Source organism: Heptranchias perlo, chromosome 12, assembly GCF_035084215.1.
Source record: "Heptranchias perlo isolate sHepPer1 chromosome 12, sHepPer1.hap1, whole genome shotgun sequence".
NCBI classification, from domain to species: Eukaryota; Metazoa; Chordata; class Chondrichthyes; order Hexanchiformes; family Hexanchidae; genus Heptranchias; species Heptranchias perlo.
In genome coordinates this window covers 4,224,484-4,235,668 of record NC_090336.1, presented here as the reverse complement: position 1 = coordinate 4,235,668, position 11,185 = coordinate 4,224,484, and positions in this window count along the sequence as shown.

Genomic DNA, 11,185 nt, shown 5'->3' with positions numbered 1-11,185 from the left:
GGAAGATCGGAGGGGGGAGAGGGGAAGATCGGAGGGGGGAGAGGGGAAGATCGGAGGGGGGAGAGGGGAAGATTGGGGGGGGAGAGGGGAAGTTGGGGGGGGAGAGGGGAAGTTGGGGGGGGAGAGGGGAAGATCGGAGGGGGGAGAGGGGAAGATCGGAGGGGAGAGAGGGGAAGATGGGAGGGAAATTGGGGGAATGGGGAAGATTGCGGGGGGGAGAGGGGAAGATTGCGGGGGGGAGAGGGGAAGATTGGGGGGGAGAGGGGAAGATTGAAAGGGGGGGAGAGGGGAAGGTCGGAGGGACATTGGGGGGAGAGGGGAAGATTGGGGGGGGAGAGGGGAAGATGGGAGGGAAATTGGGGGGAGAGGGGAAGATGGGGGGGGAGAGGGGAAGATTGCGGGGGGGAGAGGGGAAGATTGGGGGGGGGAGAGGGGAAGGTCGGAGGGACATTGGGGGGAGAGGGGAAGATTGGGGGTAGAGAGGGGAAGATCGGAGGGGGGAGAGGGGAAGATCGGAGGGAAATTGTGGGAGAGGGGAAGATTGGGGGGGGGGAGAGGGGAAGATTGGGGGGTGAGGAGAAGATTGGGGGGTGAGGAGAAGATTGGGGGGGAGAGGGGAAGATTGGGGGGGAGAGGGGAATTTGGGGGCAGAGAGGGGAAGATTGGGGGGGAGAGGGGAAGATCGGAGGGAAATTGGGGGGAGAGGGGAAGATTGGGAGGGGGGAGAGGGGAAGATCGGAGGGGGGAGAGGGGAAGATTGGGGGGGGAGAGGGGAAGTTGGGGGGGGAGAGGGGAATATCGGAGGGGGGAGAGGGGAAGATTGGAGGGACATTGGGGGGAGAGGGGAAGATTGGGGGGGGAGAGGGGAAGATGGGAGGGAAATTGGGGGGAGGGGAATATTGTGGGGGAGAGGGGAAGATTGGGGGGGGAGAGGGGAAGATTGGGGGGGGAGAGGGGAAGTTGGGGGGGAGAGGGGAAGATTGGGGGGGGAGAGGGGAAGATTGGGGGGGAGAGGGGAAGATCAGAGGGGGGAGAGGGGAAGATCGGAGGGAAATTGGGGTGAGAGGGGAAGATTCGGGGGTGAGAGGGGAAGATCGGAGGGGGGAGAGGGGAAGATTGGGGGGGAGAGGGGAAGATTGGGGGTGGGGGGAGAGGGGAAGATTGGGGGGAGAGGGGAAGATTGGGGGTGGAGAGGGGAAGGTCGGAGGGACATTGGGGGGAGGGGGAAGTTTGGGGGGGAGAGGGGAAGATTGGGGGGGGAGAGGGGAAGATTGGGGGGGGAGAGGGGAAGTTGGGGGGGAGAGGGGAAGATTGGGGGGGGGAGAGGGGAAGATTGGGGGGGAGAGGGGAAGATCAGAGGGGGGAGAGGGGAAGATCGGAGGGAAATTGGGGGGAGAGGGGAAGATTGTGGGGGGAGAGGGGAAGATCGGAGGGGAGAGAGGGGAAGATCGGAGGGAAATTGGGGGGAGAGGGGAAGATGGGGGGGGAGAGGGGAAGATTGGCGGGGGGAGAGGGGAAGATTGGGGGGGGAGAGGGGAAGTTGGGGGGGAGAGGGGAAGATTGGGGGGGGAGAGGGGAAGATTGGGGGGAGAGGGGAAGATCAGAGGGGGGAGAGGGGAAGATCGGAGGGAAATTGGGGGGAGAGGGGAAGATTGTGGGGGGAGAGGGGAAGATTGTGGGGGGAGAGGGGAAGATCGGAGGGGAGAGAGGGGAAGATCGGAGGGAAATTGGGGGGAGAGGGGAAGATGGGGGGGGAGAGGGGAAGATTGGCGGGGGGAGAGGGGAAGATTGGGGGGTAGAGGGGAAGATCAGAGGGGGGAGAGGGGAATATCGGAGGGGGGAGAGGGGAAGATCGGAGGGACATTGGGGGGAGAGGGGAAGATTGAGGGGGAGAGGGGAAGATTGAGGGGGAGAGGGGAAGATCGGAGGGGGGAGAGGGGAAGATCGGAGGGAAATTGGGGGGAGAGGGGAAGATTGGGGGGGAGAGGGGAAGATTGGGGGGGGGAGGCGGGAAGTTGGGGGGGAGAGGGTAAGATTGGGGGGGAGAGGGGAAGATCAGAGGGGGGAGAGGGGAAGATCAGAGGGGGGAGAGGGAAGATCGGAGGGAAATTGGGGGGAGAGGGGAAGATTGGGGGGGAGAGGGGAAGATCGGAGGGACATTGGGGGGAGGGGGAAGATTGAGGGGGGAGAGGGGAAGATCGGAGGTGGGAGAGGGGAAGATCGGAGGGAAATTGGGGGGAGAGGGGAAGATTGGGGGGGAGAGGGGAAGATTGCGGGGGGAGAGGGGAAGATTGGGGGGGAGAGGGGATGATTGGGGGGGAGAGGGGAAGATTGGGGTGGGAGAGGGGAAGTTGCGGGGGGGAGAGGGGAAGATCGGAGGGGGGAGAGGGGAAGATTGGAGGGACATTGGGGGGAGGGGAAGATTGTGGGGGAGAGGGGAAGATTGTGGGGGAGAGGTAAGATTGGGGGGGAGAGGGGAAGATTGGGGGGCGAGAGGGGAAGTTGGGGGGGGGAGAGGGGAAGATTGGGGGGCAGAGGGGAAGATCAGAGGGGGGAGAGGGGAAGATCGGAGGGAAATTGGGGGGAGAGGGGAAGATTCGGGGGTGAGAGGGGAAGATCGGAGGGGGGAGAGGGGATGATTGGTGGGGAGAGGGGAAGATTGGGGGTGGGGGGGAGAGGGGAAGATTGGGGGGAGAGGGGAAGATCGGAGGGGGGAGAGGGGAAGATCGGAGGGACATTGGGGGGAGAGGGGAAGATTGTGGGGGGAGAGGGGAAGATCGGAGGGGAGAGAGGGGAAGATCGGAGGGAAATTGGGGGGAGAGGGGAAGATGGGGGGGGAGAGGGGAAGATTGGCGGGGGGCGAGGGGAAGATTGGGGGGGGGGAGAGGGGAAGATTGGGGGGAGAGGGGAAGATCAGAGGGGGGAGAGGGGAAGATCAGAGGGGGGAGAGTTGAAGATCGGAGGGACATTGGGGGGAGAGGGGAAGATTGGGGGGGGGAGAGGGGAAGATTGGGGGGGGAGAGGGGAAGATCGGAGGGGGGAGAGGGGAAGATCGGAGGGAAATTGGGGGGAGAGGGGAAGATTGGGGGGGGAGAGGGGAAGATTGGGGGGGCGGGGGGAAGATTGGGGGGGCGGGGGGAAGATTGGGGGGGGAGGGGGGAAGTTGGGGCGGGAGAGGGGAAGATTGGGGGGGAGAGGGGAAGATCAGAGGGGGGAGAGGGGAAGATCAGAGGGGGGAGAGGGGAAGATCGGAGGGAAATTGGGGGGAGAGGGGAAGATTGGGGGGTAGAGGGGAAGATCGGAGGGGGGAGAGGGAAGATCGGAGGGACATTGGGGGGAGAGGGGAAGATTGTGGGGGGAGAGGGGAAGATCGGAGGGGGGAGAGGGGAAGATCAGAGGGGGGAGAGGGGAAGATCGGAGGGAAATTGGGGGGAGAGGGGAAGATTGGGGGGTAGAGGGGAAGATCGGAGGGGGGAGAGGGGAAGATTGGAGGGACATTGGGGGGAGAGTGTAAGATGGGGGGGGGAGAGGGGAAGATTGTGGGGGGAGAGGGGAAGATCGGAGGGGAGAGAGGGGAAGATGGGAGGGAAATTGGGGGGATTGGGGAAGATGGGGGGGGAGAGGGGAAGATCGGAGGGGGGAGAGGGGAAGATTGGGGGGGGGAGAGGGGAAGTTGGGGGGGGAGAGGGGAAGATCGGAGGGGGTAGAAGGGAAGATTGGAGGACATTGGGGGGAGGGGAAGATTGTGGGGGAGAGGGGAAGATTGTGGGGGAGAGGGGAAGATTGGGGGGAGAGGGGTAGGTCGGAGGGACATTGGGGGGAGGGGGAAGATTGGGGGGGGAGAGGGGAAGATCGGAGGGGGGAGAGGGGAAGATCGGAGGGGGGAGTGGGGAAGATCGGAGGGACATTGGGGGGAGAGGGGAAGATTGCGGGGGGAGAGGGGAAGATCGGAGGGGAGAGAGGGGAAGATCGGAGGGAAATTGGGGGGAGAGTGTAAGATGGGGGGGGGGAGAGGGGAAGATTGGGGTGGGGAGAGGGGAAGGTTGGGGGGGAGCGGGGAAGATTGGAGGGGAGGGGGGAAGATTGGGGGGGGAGGGGGGAAGTTGGGGGGGGAGAGGGGAAGATCGGAGGGACATTGGGGGGAGAGGGGAATATTGGGGGGGGGAGAGGGGAAGATTGGGGTGGGGAGAGGGGAAGGTTGGGGGGGAGGGGGGAAGATTGGGGGGGAGGGGGGAAGATTGGGGGGGAGGGGGGAAATTGGGGGGGAGAGGGGAAGATTGGGGGGAGAGGGGAAGATCAGAGGGGGGAGAGGGGAAGATCAGAGGGGGGCGAGGGGAAGATCGGAGGGAAGTTGGGGGGAGAGGGGAAGATTGGGGGGGGAGAGGGGAAGATCGGAGGGACATTGGGGGGAGGGGGAAGATTGAGGGGGGAGAGGGGAAGATCGGAGGGGGGAGAGGGGAAGATCGGAGGGACATTGGGGGGAGAGGGGAAGATTGGGGTGGGGAGAGGGGAAGGTTGGGGGGGAGGGGAGAAGATTGGGGGGGAGAGGGGAAGATCAGAGGGGGGAGAGGGGAAGATCAGAGGGGGGAGAGGGGAAGATCGGAGGGAAATTGGGGGGAGAGGGCAAGATTGGGGGGGGGAGAGGGGAAGATCGGAGGGACATTGGGGGGAGGGGGAAGATTGAGGGGGGAGAGGGGAAGATCGGAGGGGGGAGAGGGGAAGATCGGAGGGACATTGGGGGGAGAGGGGAAGATTGTGGGGGGAGAGGGGAAGATCGGAGGGGAGAGAGGGGAAGATGGGAGGGAAATTGGGGGGAGAGGGGAAGATGGGGGGGAGAGGGGAAGATCGGAGGGGGGAGAGGGGACGATCGGAGGGAAATTGGGGGGAAGGGGAAGATTGGGAGGGAGAGGGGAAGATTGGGGGGGAGAGGGGATGATTGGGGGGGAGAGGGGAATATTGGGGGGGAGAGGGGAAGATTGGGGTGGGAGAGGGGAAGTTGGGGGGGGGAGAGGGGAAGATTGTGGGGGGAGGGGAAGATTGTGGGGGAGAGGGGAACATTGGGGGGGGGAGAGGGGAAGGTCGGACGGACATTGGGGGGAGGGGGAAGATTGGGGGTGGAGAGGGGAAGATCGGAGGGGAGAGAGGGGAAGATCGGAGGGAAATTGGGGGGAGAGGGGAAGATTGGGGGGAGAGGGGAAGATTGGGGGGAGAGGGGAAGATTGGGGGGGGAGAGGGGAAGGTCGGAGGGACATTGGGGGGAGAGGGGAAGATTGCGGGGGGAGAGGGGAAGGTCGGAGGGACATTGGGGGGAGGGGGAAGATTGGGGGGGGAGAGGGGAAGATCGGAGGGGAGAGAGGGGAAGATCGGAGGGAAATTGGGGGGTGAGTGTAAGATGGGGTGGGGAGAGGGGAAGATTGGGGTGGGGAGAGGGGAAGGTTGGGGGGGAGGGGGGAAGATTGGGGGGGAGGGGGGAAGATTGGGGGGGGAGGGGGGAAGTTGGGGGGGGAGAGGGGAAGATCGGAGGGACATTGGGGGGAGAGGGGAAGATTGGGGGGGGAGAGGGGAAGATCGGAGGGAAATTGGGGGGAGAGGGGAAGATTGGGGGGGGAGAGGGGAAGATTGGGGGGGGAGGGGGGAAGTTGGGGGGGGAGAGGGGAAGATTGGGGGGGAGAGGGGAAGATCAGAGGGGGGAGAGGGGAAGATCGGAGGGAAATTGGGGGGAGAGGGGAAGATTCGGGGGTGGGGGGAGAGGGGAAGATTGGGGGAGAGGGGAAGATTGGGGGGGGGAGAGGGGAAGGTCGGAGGGACATTGGGGGGAGGGGGAAGATTGGGGGGAGAGGGGAAGATCGGAGGGGGGAGAGGGGAAGATCGGAGGGACATTGCGGGGAGAGGGGAAGATTGTGGGGGGAGAGGGGAAGATCGGAGGGGAGAGAGGGGAAGATCGGAGGGGAGAGAGGGGAAGATCGGAGGGGAGAGAGGGGAAGATCGGAGGGGAGAGAGGGGAAGATCGGAGGGAAATTGGGGGAGAGGGGAAGATGGGGGAGGAGAGGGGAAGATGGGGGAGGAGAGGGGAAGATTGGCGGGGGGAGAGGGGAAGATTGGCGGGGGGAGAGGGGAAGATTGGGGGGGGGAGAGGGGAAGATTGGGGGGGAGAGGGGAAGTTCAGAGGGTGGAGAGGGGAAGATCGGAGGGGGGAGAGGGGAAGATCGGAGGGACATTGGGGGGAGAGGGGAAGATTGGGGGGGGAGAGGGGAAGATTGGGGGGGAGAGGGGAAGATCGGAGGGGGGAGAGGGGAAGATCGGAGGGAAATTGGGGGGAGAGGGGAAGATTGGGGGGGTGAGGGGAAGATTGGGGTGGGGAGAGGGGAAGATTGGGGGGGCGGGGGGAAGATTGGGGGGGGAGGGGGGAAGTTGGGTTGGGAGAGGGGAAGATTGGGGGGGAGAGGGGAAGATCGGAGGGAAATTGGGGGGAGAGGGGAAGGTGGGGGGGGGAGAGGGGAAGATTGCGGGGGGGAGAGGGGAAGATTGGGGGGGGAGAGGGTAAGATTGGGGGGGGAGAGGGGAAGATCAGAGGGGGGAGAGGGGAAGATTGGGGGGGGAGAGGGGAAGATCGGAGGGACATTGCGGGGAGAGGGGAAGATTGGGGGGGGAGAGGGGAAGATTGGGGGGGGAGAGGGGAAGATTGGGGGGGGGAGAGGGGAAGATTGGGGGTGGAGAGGGGAAGATGGGAATGGGAAGAGGGGAAGATCGGAGGGACATTGGGCGGAGAGGGGAAGATTGGCGGAGGGAGAGGGGAAGGTCGGAGGAGGGAGGAGGAAGATCGGAGGGACATTGGGGGGAGAGAGGAAGATTGGGGAAGATCGGGGTGGGAGAGGGGAAGATCGGAGGGGGGAGAGGGGAAGATCAGAGGGGGGGAGAGGGGAAGATCGGAGGGAAATTGGGGGGAGAGCGGAAGATTGGGGGGGAGAGGGGAAGATCGGAGGGACATTGGGGGGAGGGGGAAGATTGAGGGGGGAGAGGGGAAGATCGGAGGGGGGAGAGGGGAAGATCGGAGCGGGGAGAGGGGAAGATCGGAGGGACATTGGGGGGAGAGGGGAAGATTGTGGGGGGAGAGGGGAAGATCGGAGGGGAGAGAGGGGAAGATGGGAGGGAAATTGGGGGGAGAGGGGAAGGTGGGGGGGGAGAGGGGAAGATTGGGGGGGGAGAGGGTAAGATTGGGGGGGGAGAGGGGAAGATCAGAGGGGGGAGAGGGGAAGATTGGGGGGGGAGAGGGGAAGATCGGAGGGACATTGCGGGGAGAGGGGAAGATTGGGGGGGAGAGGGGAAGATTGGGGGGGGAGAGGGTAAGATTGGGGGGGGGAGAGGGGAAGATTGGGGGTGGAGAGGGGAAGATGGGAATGGGAAGAGGGGAAGATCGGAGGGACATTGGGGGGAGGGGGAAGATTGGGGGTGGAGAGGGGAAGATCGGAGGGGAGAGAGGGGAAGATCGGAGGGAAATTGGGGGGAGAGGGGAAGATTGGGGGGAGAGGGGAAGATTGGGGGGAGAGGGGAAGATTGGGGGGGGAGAGGGGAAGGTCGGAGGGACATTGGGGGGAGGGGGAAGATTGGGGGGGGAGAGGGGAAGATCGGAGGGGGAAGAGGGGAAGATCGGAGGGACATTGGGGGGAGAGGGGAAGATTGGGGGGAGAAGGGAAGATTGGGGGGAGAGGGGAAGATTGGGGGGGGAGTGGGGAAGATCGGAGGGACATTGGGGGGAGAGGGGAAGATTGCGGGGGGAGAGGGGAAGGTCGGAGGGACATTGGGGGGAGGGGGAAGATTGGGGGGGGAGAGGGGAAGATCGGAGGGGAGAGAGGGGAAGATCCGAGGGAAATTGGGGGGTGAGTGTAAGATGGGGGGGGGAGAGGGGAAGATTGGGGTGGGGAGAGGGGAAGGTTGGGGGGGAGGGGGGAAGATTGGGGGGGAGGGGGGAAGATTGGGGGGGAGGGGGGAAGATTGGGGGGGGAGGGGGGAAGTTGGGGGGGGAGAGGGGAAGATCGGAGGGACATTGGGGGGAGAGGGGAAGATTGGGGGGGGAGAGGGGAAGATCGGAGGGGGGAGAGGGGAAGATCGGAGGGAAATTGGGGGGAGAGGGGAAGATTGGGGGGGGAGAGGGGAAGGTTGGGGGGGAGGGGGGAAGATTGGGGGGGGAGGGGGGAAGTTGGGGGGGGAGAGGGGAAGATTGGGGGGGAGAGGGGAAGATCAGAGGGGGGAGAGGGGAAGATCGGAGGGAAATTGGGGGGAGAGGGGTAAGATTCGGGGGTGAGAGGGGAAGATCGGAGGGGGGAGAGGGGAAGATTGGGGGTGGGGGGAGAGGGGAAGATTGGGGGAGAGAGGGGAAGATCAGAGGGGGGAGAGGGGAAGGTCGGAGGGACATTGGGGGGAGGGGGAAGATTGGGGGGAGAGGGGAAGATCGGAGGGGGGAGAGGGGAAGATCGGAGGGACATTGGGGGGAGAGGGGAAGATTGTGGGGGGAGAGGGGAAGATCGGAGGGGAGAGAGGGGAAGATGGGAGGGAAATTGGGGGGAGAGGGAAGATGGGGGAGGAGAGGGGAAGATGGGGGAGGAGAGGGGAAGATTGGCGGGGGGAGAGGGGAAGATTGGGGGGGGGAGAGGGGAAGATTGGGGGGGAGAGGGGAAGTTCAGAGGGTGGAGAGGGGAAGATCGGAGGGGGGAGAGGGGAAGATCGGAGGGACATTGGGGGGAGAGGGGAAGATTGGGGGGGGAGAGGGGAAGATTGGGGGGGAGAGGGGAAGATCGGAGGGGGGAGAGGGGAAGATCGGAGGGAAATTGGGGGGAGAGGGGAAGATTGGGGGGGTGAGGGGAAGATTGGGGTGGGGAGAGGGGAAGATTGGGGGGGGAGGGGGGAAGTTGGGTTGGGAGAGGGGAAGATTGGGGGGGAGAGGGGAAGATCAGAGGGGGGAGAGGGGAAGATCAGAGGGGGGAGAGGGGAAGATCGGAGGGAAATTGGGGGGAGAGCGGAAGATTGGGGGGGAGAGGGGAAGATCGGAGGGACATTGGGGGGAGGGGGAAGATTGAGGGGGGAGAGGGGAAGATCGGAGGGGGGAGAGGGGAAGATCGGAGGGGGGAGAGGGGAAGATCGGAGTGACATTGGGGGGAGAGGGGAAGATTGTGGGGGGAGAGGGGAAGATTGTGGGGGGAGAGGGGAAGATCGGAGGGGAGAGAGGGGAAGATGGGAGGGGAAGGTGGGGGGGGGAGAGGGGAAGGTGGGGGGGGGAGAGGGGAAGATTGCGGGGGGGAGAGGGTAAGATTGCGGGGGAGAGGGTCAGATTGGGGGGGGAGAGGGGAAGATCAGAGGGGGGAGAGGGGAAGATCAGAGGGGGGAGAGGGGAAGATTGGGGGGGGAGAGGGGAAGATCGAAGGGACATTGCGGGGAGAGGGGAAGATTGGGGGGGAGAGGGGAAGATTGGGGGGGAGAGGGGAAGATTGGGGGGGGGAGAGGGGAAGATTGGGGGTGGAGAGGGGAAGATGGGAATGGGAAGAGGGGAAGATCGGAGGGACATTGGGCGGAGAGGGGAAGATTGGCGGAGGGAGAGGGGAAGGTCGGAGGAGGGAGGAGGAAGATCGGAGGGACATTGGGGGGAGAGAGGAAGATTGGGGAAGATCGGGGTGGGAGAGGGGAAGATCGGAGGGACATTCGGGGGAGAGCAGAAGATTGGGGGGAGGAGAGGGGAAGATTGGGGTGGGGAGAGGGGAAGATTGGGGGGGAGAGGGGAAGATCAGAGGGGGGAGAGGGGAAGATCAGAGGGGGGAGAGGGGAAGATCAGAGGGGGGAGAGGGGAAGATCGGAGGGAAATTGGGGGGAGAGCGGAAGATTGGGGGGGAGAGGGGAAGATCGGAGGGACATTGGGGGGACGGGGAAGATTGAGGGGGGAGAGGGGAAGATCGGAGGGGGGAGAGGGGAAGATCGGAGGGGGGAGAGGGGAAGATCGGAGGGACAGTGGGGGGAGAGGGGAAGATTGTGGGGGGAGAGGGGAAGATCGGAGGGGAGAGAGGGGAAGATGGGAGGGAAATTGGGGGGAGAGGGGAAGGTGGGGTGGGGAGAGGGGAAGATTGCGGGGGGGAGAGGGGAAGATTGGGGGGGGAGAGGGTAAGATTGGGGGGGGAGAGGGGAAGATCAGAGGGGGGAGAGGGGAAGATTGGGGGGGGAGAGGGGAAGATCGGAGGGACATTGCGGGGAGAGGGGAAGATTGGGGGGGGAGAGGGGAAGATTGGGGGGGGAGAGGGGAAGATTGGGGGGGGGAGAGGAGAAGATTGGGGGTGGAGAGGGGAAGATGGGAATGGGAAGAGGGGAAGATCGGAGGGACATTGGGCGGAGAGGGGAAGATTGGCGGAGGGAGAGGGGAAGGTCGGAGGAGGGAGGAGGAAGATCGGAGGGACATTGGGGGGAGAGAGGAAGATTGGGGAAGATCGGGGTGGGAGAGGGGAAGATCGGAGGGACATTCGGGGGAGAGCAGAAGATTGGGGGGAGGAGAGGGGAAGATTGGGGTGGGGAGAGGGGAAGATTGGGGTGGGGAGAGGGGAAGATTGGAGGGGGGAGAGGGGAAGATCGGAGGGGGGAGAGGGGAAGATCGGAGGGGGGAGAGGGGAAGATCGGAGGGGGGAGAGGGGAAGATCGCAGGGAAATTGGGGGGAGAGGGGAAGATTGGGGGGCGGAGAGGGGAAGATTGGGGGGGAGAGGGGAAGATTGGGGGGGGAGAGGGGAAGATCGGAGGGGGGAGAGGGGAAGATCGGAGGGGGGAGAGGGGAAGATCGGAGGGGGGAGAGGTGAAGATTGGAGGGACATTGGGGGGAGGGGAAGATTGGGGGGGAGAGGGGAAGATTGGGGGGGAGAGGGGAAGATTGGGGGGGGAGAGGGGAAGATTGGGGGGGAGAGGGAAGATCGGAGGGACATTGGGGGGAGAGGGGAAGATTGGGGAAGATCGGGGTGGGAGAGGGGAAGATCGGAGGGACATTCGGTGGAGAGGTGAACATTGGGGGGGGAGAGGGGAAGATCGGAGGGGGGAGAGGGGAAGATCGGAGGGGGGAGAGGGGAAGATTGGAGGGACATTGGGAGGAGAGGGGAAGATTGGGGGGGAGAGGGGAAGATCGGAGGGACATTCGGGGGAGAGCAGAAGATTGGGGGGAGG